We start from the raw sequence: 17,653 nt of genomic DNA on the forward strand, positions 1-17,653 counted from the left end.
TGCAGGGCAATTTAAAATCTTTCTCTGTAGGCCCTGGCTCTATATTTCCTAAGTAAAGAACACATTTCTTTTAACATTTTTCCTCTAGTTGGCCTCCCTTTATGAGAGCTGCCCAAATCCAAGGGAGCCTACCTGTATCTGCAGGCGGAACAGAATGGAAACCTCAAACAAGTGCAAGCTGTATTGCTATTGACCTGCTCATCCCTGACCGGGAGAGTTGCTGAGTTATTTAGAATATTGGCATCTATCAGGTGCGTATATGCAACACTTTATATTTGCACTTTTGCTCTTCATTCTAATTCTGTCTCTTCCTGGTCTCTTCACCTCACAGGCATTGCATCTTCCTTAGCTTCTCTTAAAGGAGTCTTGGTGGCACAGTGGTTATGATACTGGCTGCTAACTGAAAGGTCAAACCAAGCAGTTGTTCTCCAGGAGAAATATGTAGCAGTCTGCTTCCATAAAGACTTACAGCCTTGGAGACACTAGGGGCAGTTCTCCTCTGTCCTGTGGAGTTACTATGAGCTGAAATCAACTCATCCACAATGGGTTTAGCTTCCCTCATGTCTCTGCTCAGCACCACCCACATACAAAATTTAGCTCCTTTTTTGGCTTTCATCCCTTTGCCACCAAAGTAAGAAAAGGCATTTGGGAGTCCAAGTGTTTTTGCAAATCTGGGGTTTCGATATGAGTCGGAATCGACTTGAAGGCACTGGGTTTGGCTTTTGGTTTTTGGGGTTTAAACAGAGGGGCTTTACACCACCATGTTCTCTTACCACCTTCCCCTCAAGACTCCTCTCCAGGCTCTCCCACCTTCAGTTTTCCCTAAAGCCCTAGGAACCACACATCTCCTGGAACCTTAATTTTCTCCTTTTATTATGCAGAACAGTATCCTTCCTTGTCCTTCTCATGGGCCCAGCCCTACCATCTTTGTAGATCATATTCTTCATGCTGAGAGACTCATATTTCTTCTATTTGTAAATTGTTCATTAAATCATGAAAAACCAAATACTATTTTTGTAAACTAATTCAACCATTTAGTTTTTAGCAATTATAACTATACTGAGCCACTTGTTTTTAGAAAAAAATTATCACCCTGCTTTCATGTAGAATGAGTGCTCAAAAGAAAACTTATGCTTCATTTTCTTTGGTTTTGATTATTTTAATAGTTGCAGAAATAATGTGGAGATAATTGAGTTGAATGAAATTGCCTAAAGTGAGGAAAGTAACCATTATTGAAAATGGTGTATACAAGATGGATTTTGATAATATTTTCATTTACCTTGGAATGGAAACTGTGCTCAACATACAAGCTCATTCTAACATTGATATTTCACATGCATTTTCAGGAAGAGAGTAGGTACAGAAGTATGGGACTACCCATATAACATTTGCAATAGCACTTAGATCATCAAATAACATTTCCACCAAAGTATCTAATAAATTACACAAGGAAAAAATATTATCCTGTTTATATAGATGGAACCCACTCATTTAGGTTCTCTCCTTCTTTCTTTACATCTTGTTTGTTAGAGAGCAGAATCCTTGAAGTAGGCAACTTTCATATTCTCTGTCTTACATCCTTCCTGGTCTGTGGATCCTCTCCTAATCCTTTCCGTGTAGTCCATGCTTCACTGTGCTTTGCACTCAGCACCCCTGATCCTAACTTGCCCCTCAGAGTAGTGCTGTGCTCAATGAGCTGACAACTTCTGCCTGAAGGCCGGATGGCGCCACAAGGCCTGCACATCAACTGTGGGTAATTTACTTACTGAAAGCTCAGAGCAGTTTCTTAAAAGAATTTCAACATAGGAAGGCTTTTCCTTGCAAAGCAGGTCTCTCTTTTTTTTTTAGCTGTCCACGGTGGCTGGGAGGTGGATTTTTTCTATAACAACTTTATTGCAATATCATCCATATACATACGATTCACTTATTTAAAGTATACAATTCAATGGCTTTTAGTATATTCAAAGAGTTGAGCAACCATCATCACCACAACCAATGTTACAACATTTTCATCACCTCAAAAAGAAACCTTGTACCCATGAGCAGTCCCTCTCCATTTCCCCTCAACGCCCCCAGTGACTTTGATTCTGTTCATCATATTGGGCAACCATTACCACTGCCCTGGCAATAACTGATTTATATTCTGTCCCTTTGGATTTGCCTATGCTGAACATTCTCTATAAATGGAATCATGCGATGTGGTCCTTTGTGATTGTTTTTTTCATTCATCCCAATGTTTTCAAGGTTTATCCATGTCACATGTGGCATGCCTCATGTCTTGTTTTTGCCGAGCAACATCCCATTGTATGATTATACCTCATTTTTTTTGTTTTACTGAAGTAGTGTTTATTTAAAATAATTTTTATTGCGCTTTAAGTGAAAGTTTACAAATCAAGTCAGTCTCTCACAGTATATAAACTTATATACACCTTACTACACACTCCCTTTTACTCTCCCCCTAATAAGTCAGTGCGCTCCCTCCTTCCAGTCTCTCCTTTCGTGACCATTTTGCCAGTTTCTAACCCCATCTACCCTCCCTCTCCCCTCCAGACAGGAGATGCCAACATAGTCTCGAGTGTCCACATTGTGCAAGTAGCTCACTCCTCATCAGCATCTTTCTCCAACCCATTGTCCAGTCCTATCCATGTCTGACGAGTTGGCTTTGGCAATAGTTCCTGTCCTGGGCCAACAGAAGGTTTGGGGACCATGACCGCCGGATTCCTTCTAGTCTCAGTCAGAACATTAAGTCTGGTCTTTTTATGAGAATCTGGGGTCTGCATCCCACTGTTCTCCTGCTCCCTCAGGGGTTCTCTGTTGTGTTCACTCTCAGGGCAGTCATCGGTTGTGGCCGGGCACCATCTAGCTCTTCTAGTCTCAGGATGATATAGTCTCTAGTTCATGTAGCCCTTTCTGTCTCTTGGGCTCATAATGACCCTGTGAACTTGGTGTTCTTCATTCTCCTTTGATCCAGGTGGGTTGAGACTCATTGATGCATCTTAGATGGCTGCTTGCTAGCGTTTAAGACCCCAGATGCCACACTTCAAAGTGGGATGCAGAATGTTTTCTTAATAGATTTTATTTTGCCAATTGACTTAGATGTCCCCTGAAGCCATAGTCCCCAATTTGATGCTTTGCTGACCTTTGAAGCATTGAGTTTATTCAGGAAACTGCTTTTGGATTAGTCCCATTGTGCTGACCTCCCCTGTATTGAGTGTTGTCCTTCCCTTCACCTAAAGTAGTTCTTATCTACTATCTAATCAGTAAATAACCCTCTCCCACTCTCCCTCCCTCCCCCCTCTCATAACCACAAAAGAATGTGTTCTTCTCAGTTTAAACTATTTTTCAAGATCTTATAATAGTGGTCTTATACAATATTTGTCCTTTTGCAACTGACTAATTTCACTCAGCATAACGCCTTCCAGGTTCCTCCATGTTATGAACTGTTTCACAGATTCATTACTGTTCTTTATCGATGTGTAGTATTATATTGTGTGAATATACCATAATTTACTTATCCATTCATCCACTGATGGACATCTTGGTTGCTTCCAGCTTTCTGCTATTGTAAACAGTGCTGCAATAAACATGGGTGTGCATATATCTGTTTGTGTAAAGGCTCTTATTTCTCTAGGATATATTCCAGGGAGTGAGATTTCTAGTTCTATTTCTAGCTTTTTAAGGAAATGCCAGATCAATTTCCAAAGTGGCTGTACCATTTTACATTCCCACCAGCAGTGTGTAAGTGTTCCAGTCTCTCCACAGCCTCTCCAACATTTATTATTTTGTATTTTTGGATTAATGCCAGCCTTGTTGGAGTGAGATGGAATTTCATTGTAGTTTAATTTCCATTTCTCTAATGGCTAATGATCGAGACCATTTCCTCATGTCCCTGTTAGCCGCCTGAATGTCTTCTTTAGTGAAGTGCCTGTTCATATCCTTTGCCCAATTTTTAATTGGGTTGTTTGTCTTTCTGTGGTTGAGTTTTAACAGAATCATGTAGATTTTAGAGATCAGGTGCTGGTTGGAGATGTCATAGCTGAAAATTTTTTCCCAGTCTGTAGGTGGTCTTTTTACTCTTTTGGTGAAGTCTTTAGATGAGCATAGGTATCTGATTTTTAGGAACTCCCAGTTATCTGGTTTCTCTTTGTCATTTTTAGTAATGTTTTATATTCTGTTTATGTCTTGTATTAGCACCTCTAACATTGTCTCTATTTTTTCTTCCATGATCTTTATCATTTTAGACTTTATGTTTAGATCTTTGATCCATTTGGAGTTAGTTTTTGTGCATGGTGTGAGGCATAGGTCCTGTTTCATTTTTTTGCAGATGGATATCCAGTTATGCCAGCCTCATTTGTTAAAAAGACTACCTTTTCCCCAATTAACTGACACTGGGCCTTTGTCAAATATCAGCTGCTCATATGTGGTTGGATTTATTTCTGAGTTCTCAGTTCTGTTCCATTGGTCTATGTGTCTGTTGTTGTACCAGTACCAGGCTGTTTTGACTACTCTGGCTGTATAATATGTTCTAAAATCAGGTCGAGTGAGGCCTCCCACATTCTTCTTCTTTTTCAGTAATGCTTTAATTATCTGGGGCTTCTTTCCCTTCCATATGAAGTCGGTGATTTGTTTCTCCATCGCATTAAGCAATGTAGTTGGAATTTGGATCAGAAGTGCATTGTATATATAGATGGCTTTTGGTAGAATAGACATTTTTATAATGTTAAGTCTTCCTATCCGTGAGCAAGGTATGTTTTTCCACTTATGTAGGTCCCTTTTAGTTTCTTGCAGTAGTACTTGTAGTTTTCTTTGTATAGGTCTTTTATATCTCTGGTAAGATTTATTCCTAAGTATTTTATCTTCTTAAGGGCTACTGTGAATGGTATTGATTTAGTGAGTTCCTCTTCAATATTTTTTTGTTGATGTGGAGGAATCCAAGTGATTTTTACATGTTTATCTTGTAACCTGAAACTCTGCCGAACTCTTCTATTAGTTTCAGTAGTTTTCTGGAGGATTTCTTAGGGTTTTCTGTGTATAAGATCATGTTGTCTGGAAATAGAGACACTTTGACTTCTTCCTTGCCAATCCGGATGCCCTTTATTTCTTTGTCTAGCCTAATTGCTCTGGCTAGGACTTCCAGTGCAATGTTGAATAAGAGTGATGATAAAGGGCATACTTGTTTGGTTACTGTTCTCAAGGGAAATGCTTTCATGCTCTCTTCATTTAGGATGATGTTGGCTGTTGGCTTTGTATACATGCCCTTTTTTATGTTGAGTAATTTTCCTTCTTTTCGTATTTTGCTGAGAGTTTTTATCATCAATGGGTGTTGGGCTTTTCAAATGCCTTTTCTGCATCAATTGATAAGATCATGTGTTTTTTGTCTTTTGTTTTATTTATATGGTGGATTACATTAACTGTTTTTCTAATATTGAACCAACCTGGTATAAATTCCACTTGGTCATGGTGGATTGTTTTTTTGATATGTTGTTGAATTCTATTGGCTAGAATTATGTTGAGGATTTTTACATCTATGTTCATGAGTGATATAGTGATATAGGTCTATAATTTTCATTTTTTTGTGGTGTCTTTACCTGGTTTTGGTATCAGGGATATGCTGGCTTCATAGAGTGAGTTGGGTAGTATTCCATCCTTTTCTATGCTTTGAAATACTTTTAGTAGTAGTGGTGTTAACTCTTCTCTGAAAGTTTGTATAGGATTTGTATTCATTTTTTAATGAACATTTTTGGGGGACAAATCCCATACTCTTGGACCTTGGTCAATCTAAAACTGATTTCTAAATATCAGTCAGATGGTGCCACAGCTCTGATGAATGCTCCCCCCAATATGGGGGACACTGAGCACAACAGCCTGGATGAATCACACAGACAGATTGAGTCAAAGAAGCCAGGCTCAGGAAAATACATATTGGATGATGCTATCTATATAAAATTCCAGAACCAGCTTATCTAGTCTCTAATGATAACATCTAATCAGTGGTCACTTCAAGTGGGGATTGGGGGAATTGATTACTAAGGGCCACAAAGGAAATTTCTGGGTGATGAAAATGTTCTCCCTCTTATGGGGGTGCTAGTTACTCAGGTGATACACTTATCATAGTTCATCAAACTGTACCCTTAGAATGTGTGCACTTTATCGCATTAAAAACTATTCTCAAAATCATTCATTAAGAGAAAAAAAAGACGTCTGAGGATGAATGGATAAACAAAATGAGGTCTATCCGTAGAATGGAATACCACTCGGCCACAAAAAGAAATGAAGTCCTGGTACATGAGATGACACGGATGAACCTCGAAAACATCACGCTGAATGAAATAAGTCAGACACAAAGGACAAATCTTGTATGAGCCCACTTATAGGAAATACACAGAAGAGGCAAATACATAGAGACCAAAGCAAAGCAGTCTCTTAAAACTTTAGATTCTTTCCAAGGAGGGAGTGCCTGGCATGAGCAATCCCCGACTCTTTCCCCTGTTCATGTCTGTTTATTAACTCGAGTCATTTGAAACATTAAAATAAGGGATACATTTGTCAGAATGTTGAACCTATTGGGTGTGAGTCTCCAATAACTGGTGGCAGATTTCCCCCAGGCTCTCTCTGACCTAGTTCTGAGGACTCCTTCTCTCTGTCAGTTTTCTTCACTAAATCTCAGTAACTACCTCACAAAGGAAGAAAAAAAAAAAAAAGAGCACCAAACCCATTGTCAACTGGCCCATCATATTTACAAAGAACATCTGGTGGATTCAAATTGCTGACCATTTGGTTAGTAGCTCTAGCTCTTAAACAGTCTGCAACCAGGGTTCCAGGAAATCCCACCAGCCACATATATTGTTGGGTATGTCAACTACTGCATACTTCAAACTGAAACCTCAAACCAAGCCCACAAACTGTGTCCTGAAGGTAAGGTGAGGATCTTTGGGGGTCTATGTAGTGGTTTGCTACCACACCAAGTTTGAGATCCTTCATATGGCCTAAAATAGCAAAAGAATACAGTGAATTCTTAGTCCTTTTTAAATATTTTTGCCTAGTGATGCTCTGTGATATTGATAACAGATGTGGAAGTTTTATTGCCTCTTGGTGTTTATATTTGTTAAAAACTTTTTAATTCTTAATGAAAGAAACTCTTGAAAATTGTCCTTGTTTTGGTACATTATCTAACACTTCATCAGACAGACACTGCTAAGATTAACATAATGGCACTCATGGGATTCCTTAGTATAACTGGCAAAGAGTAGCACAAATGATGCTTTCTTACCACCGTTTTGGGGAGTAGTAGTCTTTGAAAAGGTGATATTTGATCAGAGACCTGAGGACAGGAGGGAGTGAGGTTGGAGGCTACCTAGGGAAAGTTCTCAAAGCAGAGGGTACAGGAAGTGTCAATGTTCTAAAGGAGGATTTTGCTGGGGGTTTTGAAGAATTTTAAGGAGGCCAAGATCTGCTGGAGTGGAGAGAGATGAGAGTTAGATGAGAGAGGTAAAGAGACCCCAGATCTTGTATTGCCTTGAGACAGACCCCTGCAAGAATTTCAGCTGTACTCTGAGGACAACATGAAGCCAATGAGAGGTGTCCAGCAGAGGAATGACCTGACCTGCCTATCTTTGAAAAGAGGCTCTGTGGCTGCAGATGAGGAGCATAAACTATGGCTGTAATGGGTGGTAAGGGAGCCTGGAAGCAGGGAGCCTGGGAGGCTACTGTAGCGTTGCTGGTGGAGGGTGATGGTGACTGTACCACTGGTGGCACTGGAGGTCGCGATAGAACCAGGGCTGGATAGATTCTGAAGGTAAAGCTGACAGAATTTGTTAATGGAGAGGATGTTTGTTGTGATAGAAAGAAGGGAGTCAAGTCTGACTCTGGCCTTACGTTATCTTGTGTTTCTGGATGGCTACCTCCACGTGCAGAACTGACACTCTGTGTCCTCTAACAAGTGGAAATCTGAGAGAAGGCTTTCTCTGGATCAAAGCCAAGCTCTCGGACAAAACCAAAATGGAAGGTGAACCTCCTGTGGTTTTAGATGTGACCCGTAGCGAAGTTAGTGCAAGTGGAAACTGGTCTGGTAAGGACCTTAACTCCCCTGTCTGTGAGGCTGGCTCTAACAACAGGCTGACAGTTGGTTCCTTCGCCTGTGTTCTAACTTATAGTTCTCCTTTTTGTGGGAAACAACACTTTTAGACAGCACAATACCAAATAGTAACAGTAACACAAAGACATTAAAGCATATACTGTTTTTTTAATCAGTTAAGAGGTATGCCCAGAGGGAGACCTCTCTGCTCAGTCAAACGTACAGCAATTTTATCAAAGAGAAAAGAGAGAGAATGTGGAAGAAAGTTAAGTAACAGGCTAACCTTAGCATGATTAATTTGAATCATGCTCTCTGTCCTTCCTGAGGTTAGTCAATATTGGTCACCTGCTGGTGCTTGTGGACTGGCCAGCCTCTATGAGTTTGCAGAAATTATCGTGTTGTCAGAGGCTTTCAAATAATAAAGTCACGTAAGCTGCTCAAGAAATTCCAAGGATTATTTCTCAGGAAAAAGAACAAAAGCCAAATTACATTGGGTAAAGTTAAATTTTTGCCACAGGGTAAACTTTAAGCAAATTTGCAGGTAACAAATTCACCTCACAAAAACGGAATTTATACAATTGGGTGGTCACTGTCTCCACTGTGTCTCCTTCCTGTTTACGTGTTCTCAGGTGCATTCCCCATTGGTCAACGACCTTTGTGAATTTCAAAATGTATTTAGAGAAGTCCGTCATCAGTTCTTCTGGTCCTCAGTTTCTCTCTTTTAACAATCCCCAGAGTCATTCAGTTGATAACTGAATTCATGAGTGAATATCGCATTACCATATATCTGGTAATGACTATTGAGAACATGGAAGGAAAGGAGGGAAAATGTGCAAGAGAGCTGAATCCTCATCTATCATAGCAGTAAGGCATAGAGAATGGCTAAAATTGATGGGTCAGAAATAATGGATTTAAACTTACTGTTTCATAGAGGTTAATCACAGTAAAAATCCTAATAGAGTTAAGAGTGATTGTAGAAGACGAGCAAAGGTGTCCAGAGGACTGCTGAGATTTTAATAAGCACTGTGTGCACATTTGGATCTTACCTAATCACCTAAAATTCAGAGAATTTAGGGCAAGCTTCATAGAGAAGTTCCCATTTCATTTGCTTCTCATGACTTGTTCAACAGGCATGCCTTTCTCGCCTCTGAAGGGGTACAGGCTGAAACTACTGGTCCCTTCTACATCCAAAATTCTTTCCTCAAGTCCCTGAAGCTCATGTGGCTACTAAGACGCCCTACTCATTCTTTGTGCTGACTTGGAGCTAGAGTAGCCATAGAGGAAAGACAATAACTGAAAAATATTCTTTGTGTCTGTTCTAGTTTCCTCCAATTGCTTGGTTCCACAGCCTACTACCCTGTGGCTTTCCAGACATTAAGTCAGAAAGGAAAGATTTGCATTTGAATATTGTTCTACACATTTATGGCTGTGTGAACTTGGGCAAGAGGTTTACTCTCTGTGATCCTCTGTGTCCTCATTTGTAAAAGAGGCCCCAAGTCTTGGTCTTTTTAATCACCTCACAAGCATGTGGAATATGGGTAATGAAAAAGGAAGACAGAAGAAGAATTGATGCATTCAAAGTGTGGTGCTGGTGATGAATATTGCTTACATCATGGACTGCCATAAGAGGGAAGAAGTCAGTCTCAGGAGAAATAAAGCCAGAATGTTCCTAAGAAGCTGGAATGATGACACTTCAGTTTACTTACTTTGGTCGCATCATCAGGAAAGAACAACTGGTAAGAAATAGGCAAGGAAAGCTTTCCATGAGATGGGTTCAGCTAGTTGCTATGACAATGGACACAAAGTACTAATGATCAGGATGATTGTACCGGACTGGGCAATGTGTTATTCTGTTATATAAGGTCATGTTGAGGCAGAACGACTGCATAGCAACTAATGACAACAGCATCAGTTGCTGTTTTAGGCTTCGGAGGTTTAAACGAGACAATGTAGGTAAACATACTCAATACAATGCTGGGTACACACACACACAAAATAGGTGTTTAATGAAGACTAGTAATGAATTATTAAGTTTTCTGTTCCCCTGGAGGTTTAAGTTTTACAGATACTATCATATATATGTAATTTATAGGCTTTGTACATAGTAATTTATAGACCCCTTTACTACAAAACTGTGAGGCTTGTCAATATAAAAATCTGATCAATTTAAGGATCTAATTCTAAAATGTATAAAAAAAGCCCACAACATCGCAACTACAAAAAGACAAACTACCCGATCACAAAATGTGCAAAGGACAGGAACAGAACGTTCACAATTCCCATCCAGGTTTCTGTGTTATTTGGCATGATTGGTAAGTTATTTTTTTGTGGTCTGGGAAGCTCAAAAATGTTCCCATGTAAATGAATGGTAATTACTTCTTCACTTCACACCACTTCAACTTGAGAAAATTTTCCTAAGATCACTCTTCTTTGGAATAGCAGGGAAGACCCGTAATAAGAAAGAATATGATTTAATGTTATAGGGGAGAGTAAAAAAGAGAAGAAAAAAATATTTTAGATAGAGGCAAGAGCTGTATCAAAAAAAATTTTTTCATGGAGGTGTCAGTTGTGATGACACTAGAAAAGTGGCTCTCAACTAGGCGTGATCTCATCCCAGGGAGCATTTGGCAATGTCTGGAGTCCTTTCTGGTTGTCACCACTGGGGAGAGGATTTATTACTGCTATCTAGTGAATGGAGGCCAGGAATGCTGCTAAACATAATACAATGGACGTGATGTTGACCCATAACTAAGAACCATCTGGCCCAGAATACCAAGAGTGCTAAGGTGGAGAAACCCTGAACTAGAAGATGGGTAGCATCATGAAAGGCCCTAATTATAGGAAGGCATTTAAAGATTTCTAGAGGTAGAACAATGGGAAAGTGCAATGTGTCCTGAGGGAGATATAAAGCTGGTATTGGTTAAAGTACTGGGAGCACTAGGGTAGAAGATGAGGGTCAGTTTGGGGAAAGTCTTGAATGCCCAACCGTGCAGTTGGTCCATAATTAACTGCACTAGTGTCTTAGTTTCTTAGTGTTGCTAAAACAGACCTAGTACAAGAAGGTGGCTGTAAAATCTGAAATTGATTTATTCACCGTTTTGAGACTAGAAGTCTAAATTCAGGGTATCAGCTCTAGGAGAGATTCCTTCTCTATCCACCATGGAAGAAAATCCTTGTCTCAGCTTCTCTAACTCCAGTGCTTTTCCTTCTTTGGAGATTTCCTCACACCATCTATCCTTTCTCTTTTGTGTTAACTCGCCTCTGTTTCTATGCTGCTCTTTATATCTCAAAAGTGATTAGCTTTAAGACAAGCTCTGCAGGGATATGTCCTCATTAGTATTATGAAGATAACCCTATTCCCAAATGAGATAATATCCAGTGGTAAAGTCAGTTTATATGCAGTACTATGTTGGAGAAGTTGATGGGTTCACATTAATGCTAACCCAAGACGCAGTAAAATATAATTTAATTACACAGGCCTGAGTGGTCTGAAAGACTATTAAGGATTTTTTTTTTCCTGCTCATCTACGTCAGTTACATCTTCTCTAACCCTTTAGTAAGGAGTCCTGGTGGTCCAATGGTTAAGCACTCGGCTGCTCACCAAAAGGTGGACCAATGCTACCAGCCCCACAGCTTCGCCAGAGAAAGAACTGGCATTCTGCTTCTGTGAAGATTACAGCCTAGAAAACACTATGGGGCAGTTCTTCTCTCTCACATGGGGTCTCCGTGAATCAAAAAAACAGCTTGAAAACACCAGTTAGCAACAATCCCCTTAATGCTTCTAATATTGCAGTTTTAATCTTACAGTTATATACTAGTTTCACAGATGAGTGCGTGTTAATTTACAAAATTAATCTCTTAATGTTGACTCTTTCTGTCCTTCCCTTCCCAAGGTTGAAAGCATATTCATTGTTCCCAGAAATGCATCATTTATCTGTTTCCCAGTTCAACAGTACCATCTTGTGCTATTCTCGGCAAGGGTCACTAGGGTCACAGTACATTTAGCAGGTTTTTTCTCTCTGCTATGTGTGCGTAGTGTGTTCATAGTGTGTGCCTTTGTGTGCACAATGGAAATTTTGACCTTGAAGGCCCAGCAGCTCTCACATTAAAGGCCTGGGACAATTCTTAGCCACACTTCCTTGCCGCTCAGCTTCAGACACCTGAGTGTTCAGCACATTTTTCTAGAGTAGTGCAGCACAATTTAAAATCTTTCTCCATAGGCCCTAGCTCTGTATTTCTAAAGTAAACAACACATTTCTGGTAACATCTGTCCTCTAGCTGGGCTCCCTTTATGAGAGCTGCCAAACTCCAAAGGAACCTGTATCTGCAGGCGAAACAGAATGGAAACATCAAACAAGACCAAGCTCTCTTGCTATTGTCCTGGTAGCCCCTGACCGGGGAAGTTTTCTGATCTATTTAGAATATCGGCATCCATCAGGTGGACATCACTTTATATTTGCACGCCCTCTCCTGGTTCTAATTTTATCTCTCCCCGGTGTTTTCACCTCACAGGCATTGCATCTTCCTTAGCTTCTCTGAAAGGAGTCCTGGTGGCACAGTGGTTACGAGTTCAGCAGCTAACCAAAAGGTCACAACCCAGCAGCTGTTCTCCAGGAGAAAGATGTGGCAGTCTGCTTTCATAAAGACTTACAACCTTGGAGACACCAGGAGCAGTTGTACTTTTTCCTCTGGAGTTGCTATAAGTTGGAATCAACTCAGCCACAATGAGTTTATCTTCCCTCATGTCTCTGCTCAGCACCACCCACAACAAAATTTAGCTCCTTTTCTGATTTCAACCCTTTGCCACCAAAGTAAGAAAAGGCATTTGGGAGTCCAAGGGTTTTTGCAAATCTGGGGTTTAACAAAATCCTGGTGGCGTCGTGGTTAAGTACTACAGCTGCCAACCAAAGGGTCAGCAGTTTGAATCCACCAGGCTTTCCTTGGAACTCTATGGGGCAGTTCTACTCTGTCCTATAGGGTCGCTATGAGTCGGAATCGACTCAACGGCGCTGGGTTTTGTGGGGGGTTTAAGCAGAGGGGTTTTATACCAGCATGTTCTCTTACCACCTTCCCCTCAAGACTCCTCTCCAGGCTCTCCAACCTTCAGTTTTCTCTAAAGCCCTAGGAACCACACATCTCCTGGAACCTTAATATTCTCCTTTTATTATGCTTTTTTTTTTTTTTATTATGCAGAACAGTATCCTTCCTTGTCCTTTTCATGGCCCTAGCCCTACCTTCTTCATAGATCATGGTCTTCGTGCTGGGAGATTCATACTTCTTCTGTTTGCAAATTGTTTATTAAATCATGAAAAACCAAATACTATTTTTGTAAACTAATTCAACCATTTAGTTTTTAGTAATTGTAACTAGTCTGTTTTGAGCCACTTGTTTTTAGAAAAAAAATTGATCACCTTGCTTGCATATAAAATATGCATGCAGAGTAGCTTGCATACAGAATATAGTGCTCAAAAGAAGCCTTATGCTTCAATTTCTTCAGTTTTGATTATTTTAAGAGTTGCAGAAATAATGTGGAGATAATTGAATTTAAAGAAATTGCTTAAAGTGCTGAAAATCAACATTATTGAAAATGGTACATAAACGATAAAAATTTGAAAATATTTTTATTTACCTAGGGATGGAAATTATGTTTAATATATACGTTCATTCTAACATTTATATTTCACAGGCATTTTCAGGATAAGAGTAGGTACTAAGATATGGGAATACCAGTATAACATTTATAGTAGCTAGGATCAACAAATAACATTTTTACAAAAGAATCCAATAAATTACACAGGGAAAATTATTATCCCCTATATATAAAAAAAAAAAAAAAATATTTTTTTATATATAGACGGATCCCATATGTTTAGGTTCTCTCCTTCTTTCTTCACACCTTTTTTGTCAGAGAGCAGAATCTTTGAAGTAGGCAACTTTCATACTAAGACAGTATGAAATAAGATATTTCCCTCCTCACTTGTGGATCCTCTTCTGACCTTTCTCTGTAGTCCCTGCTTCAGTGTGCTTTGTACTCCATACCCCTGTTCAAAACTTGCCACTCAGAGTAGTGTTGTGCTCAGTGAGCTGACACCTTCTGCTTGGGGACCAGATGGCACCACAAGGCCTGCACATCACCGTTAGGCAATGTCCTTACTGAAAGCTCATTGCAATTTTTTAAGAGAATTTCAACATAGGAAAGCTTTTCCTTGCAAAGCAAGTCTTTTAAAGCTTTAGATTCTTTGCAAGGAGACAGTGTCCAGCATAAGCAATGTCCTTTCTTTCTTCTATTCATGTCTTTTTATTAGCTTCAGTCATTTGGTTCATTAAAATAAGGGATACCTTTGTCAGAATTTTGAAACCCTCTGGGTCTGAGTCTCCAATAAGTGGTGGCAGATTTCCCCCAGGCCCTCTCTGATTTAGTTCCAATGATTTCTTCTCTCTGTCAGTTGTCTTCATTAAATCTCAGTAACTTCATCACATAGAAAAAAACATAAGAGAAAGCCAAAACCATTGCCATGACATTCATTTTGATGCATAGCAATGCTATATGACAGAGAAGAACTGCCCCACAGTGTTATCCAAGGAACATGTGGTGGATTTGAATTGCTGACCATTTTGTTAGTAGCTGTATCTCTTAAACACTATGCCGCCAGGTGTCCTGGAAATCCCACTGGCCACATATATTGTTGGGTGTTTCAACTAGGGCATACTTTAAACTGAAACCTAAAACCTAGCCCACAAACCATGTTCTGTAGATACGGTGAGGATCTTTGGGGGCCTGTGTAGTGGTTGGCTTCCACACCAAGTTTGAGATCCTTAATATGACCTAAAATGGCAAAAGAGCAAATTTTTAGTCCTTTTAAAATATTTTTGCCTAGTGATGCTCTGTGATATTGATAACATAAATGTGCAAGTTTTGTTGCCTCTTGGTGTTTATATTTATTACCACTTTTTAATCCTTAATGAAAGAAACTCTTGAAAATTGTCCCTGTTTTGGTACATTATCTAACACTTCATCAGACAGACACTGCTAAGATTAACATAATGGCACTCATGGGATTCCTTAGTATAACTGGCAAAGAGTAGCACAAATGATGCTTTCTTACCACCGTTTTGGGGAGTAGGGGTCTTTGAAAAGGTGATATTTGGTCAGAGACCTGAGGACAGGAGGGAGTGAGGTTGGAGGCTACCTAGGGAAAGTTCTCAAAGCAGAGGGTACAGGAAGTGTCAATGTTCTAAAGGAGGATTTTGCTGGGGGTTTTGAAGAATTTTAAGGAGGCCAAGATCTGCTGGAGTGGAGAGAGATGAGAGTTAGATGAGAGAGGTAAAGAGACCCCAGATCTTGTATTGCCTTGAGACAGACCCCTGCAAGAATTTCAGCTGCACTCTGAGGACAACATGAAGCCAATGAGAGGTGTCCAGCAGAGGAATGACCTGATCTGCTTATCTTTGAGAAGAAGCACTGTGGCTGCAGATGAGGAGCATAAACTATGGCTGTAATGGGTGGTAAGGAAGCCTGGAAGCAGGGAAACTAGGAGGTTATTGCGGCGTTTCTGGTGAAGGATGATGGTGACTATACCATGGGTAGCACCGGAGGTTGTGATAGAACCAGGGCTGGATAGATTCTGAAGGTAAAGTTGACAAATTTATTAATGGAGAGGATGTTTGTTGTGAGAGAAAGAAGGGAGTTGAGTCTGACTCCCAAACTTTGGCCTTATATATCTTGTGTCTCTGGACATACTCTAAAGGAGGCCACCTCCACATGCAGACCTGATATTCTGTGGCCTCTGACAAGTGGAAACCAGAGAAAAGGCTTTCTTTGGATCAAAGCCAAGCTCCCGGACAAAACCAAAATGAAGGGTGAACCTCCTGTGCTTTTATATGTGACCTATAGTGAAATTTGTCCAAGTGGAAACTGGTCTGGTAAGGACCCTATACTGGCCTGTCTGTGAGACCGGCTCTAACAACAGGTTGACGGTTCCTACGCCTGTGTTCTAACTTATAATTCTCTCTTTTTATGGCAAACAACACTTTTAGACAGCACAACACAAATAGTAACAGTAGCAGAAAGACATTACAGCATATACTTTTTATTTAATCGGTTAATATCCAGAGGTAGAGGCACTCACTATTCAGTACTATGTTGGAGAAGTTGATGCGTTCACATTAATGCTAATCCAAGATGCAGTGAAACATAATTTAATTACACAGGCCTGAACGGTCTAAAGGACTGTTACAGTTTTTTTTTTTTTTCTTGTTTTTCTGCTCCTCTAAGCTAGCTATGTCTCCTCTAACCCTTTAGTAAGGAGCCCTGGTGGTCCAATGGTTAACCACTCGGCTGCTAACCAAATCTTGCCAATGCTACCTCCCCCACAGCTCTGCCAGTGAAAGAACTGGTAATCTGCTCCTATAAACATTAAAAACATTATAGACTAGAAAATATTATGGAGGAGTTCTTTTTCTCATGGGGTCTCTATGAATCTAAAAACAACTTGAAGACAGCATATAGCAAAAATCCCCTCAATGCTTCAAAAAATGCATTTTTAATCTCACAGTTACATACTTGTTTCACAGGTAAATATATATCATTTAACTAAATTAATACCTTAATGTTGACTCTTTTTGTCCTACCCCCCTCAAGGCTGAGATCATATTCATTCCTTCCCAGAAATGCATCTTTTATCTGTTTCCCAGGTCAACAGCACCTTCTTGTGCTACTCTTGGCAAGAATCATATTTAAGAGGCTTTTCCCCTTTGTATTATGTGTGCATAGTGTGTTCACCATGTGTTCATAGTGTGTGCATATGTACACACAATGGATATTTTGACCTAGAAGGCCCAACAGCTCTCACATTGCCTGTTAGACTTCTTAGCCGTCCTTCTTTGCTTCTCAACTTCAGAGTCCTGCATGTTCAGCATATCTTTGTAGAGTGGTGCAGTACAATTTTAAAATCTTTCTCTCCAGGTCCTGGCTCTGTATTTCCTAAGTAAGCCACTCATTTCTGGTAACATTTGTCCTCTAGCTGGGCTCCCTTTATGGGAGCTTCGCAATTCCAAGGAATCTTGTATCTGTAGGTGGAACAGAAGGGAAATCTCAAACAAGTCCAAACTCTTTTGCTATTGACCTGCTTGTCCCTGACCAGGAAACTTTCTGATGTATTTGGAATATTGACATCCATCAAGTGGGTGTATACATCACTTTATATTTGTATGCTTGCTCTTGGTTCTAATTCTGTCTCTCTCTGGTCTCTTTGCCTTACAGGCATTGCATGTTCCCTAGCTTCCCTCAAAGGAGTCCTGGTGGCACTATGGTTAAGATTTCAGCTGCTAACAAAATGTCACAAGTTCGACCCCAACAGTGGCTTTCCAAGAGAAAGATGTAACAATATGCATCCATAAGGATTTACAGAGGGATAGTTCTACGGAGTTGCGGTAAGTTGGAATCAACTCCACCACAACGGGTTCAGATTGCCTCATACCTCTGCTTAGTACCACCTACATATGAAATTTAGCCCCCTTTCTGCATTCACCCCTTTGCCACCAAATAAGAAAAGGCATTTGGGAGTACAAGGGTTTTTA

This window comes from Loxodonta africana, chromosome 7 (genome assembly GCF_030014295.1).
Source record: "Loxodonta africana isolate mLoxAfr1 chromosome 7, mLoxAfr1.hap2, whole genome shotgun sequence".
NCBI classification, from domain to species: Eukaryota; Metazoa; Chordata; class Mammalia; order Proboscidea; family Elephantidae; genus Loxodonta; species Loxodonta africana.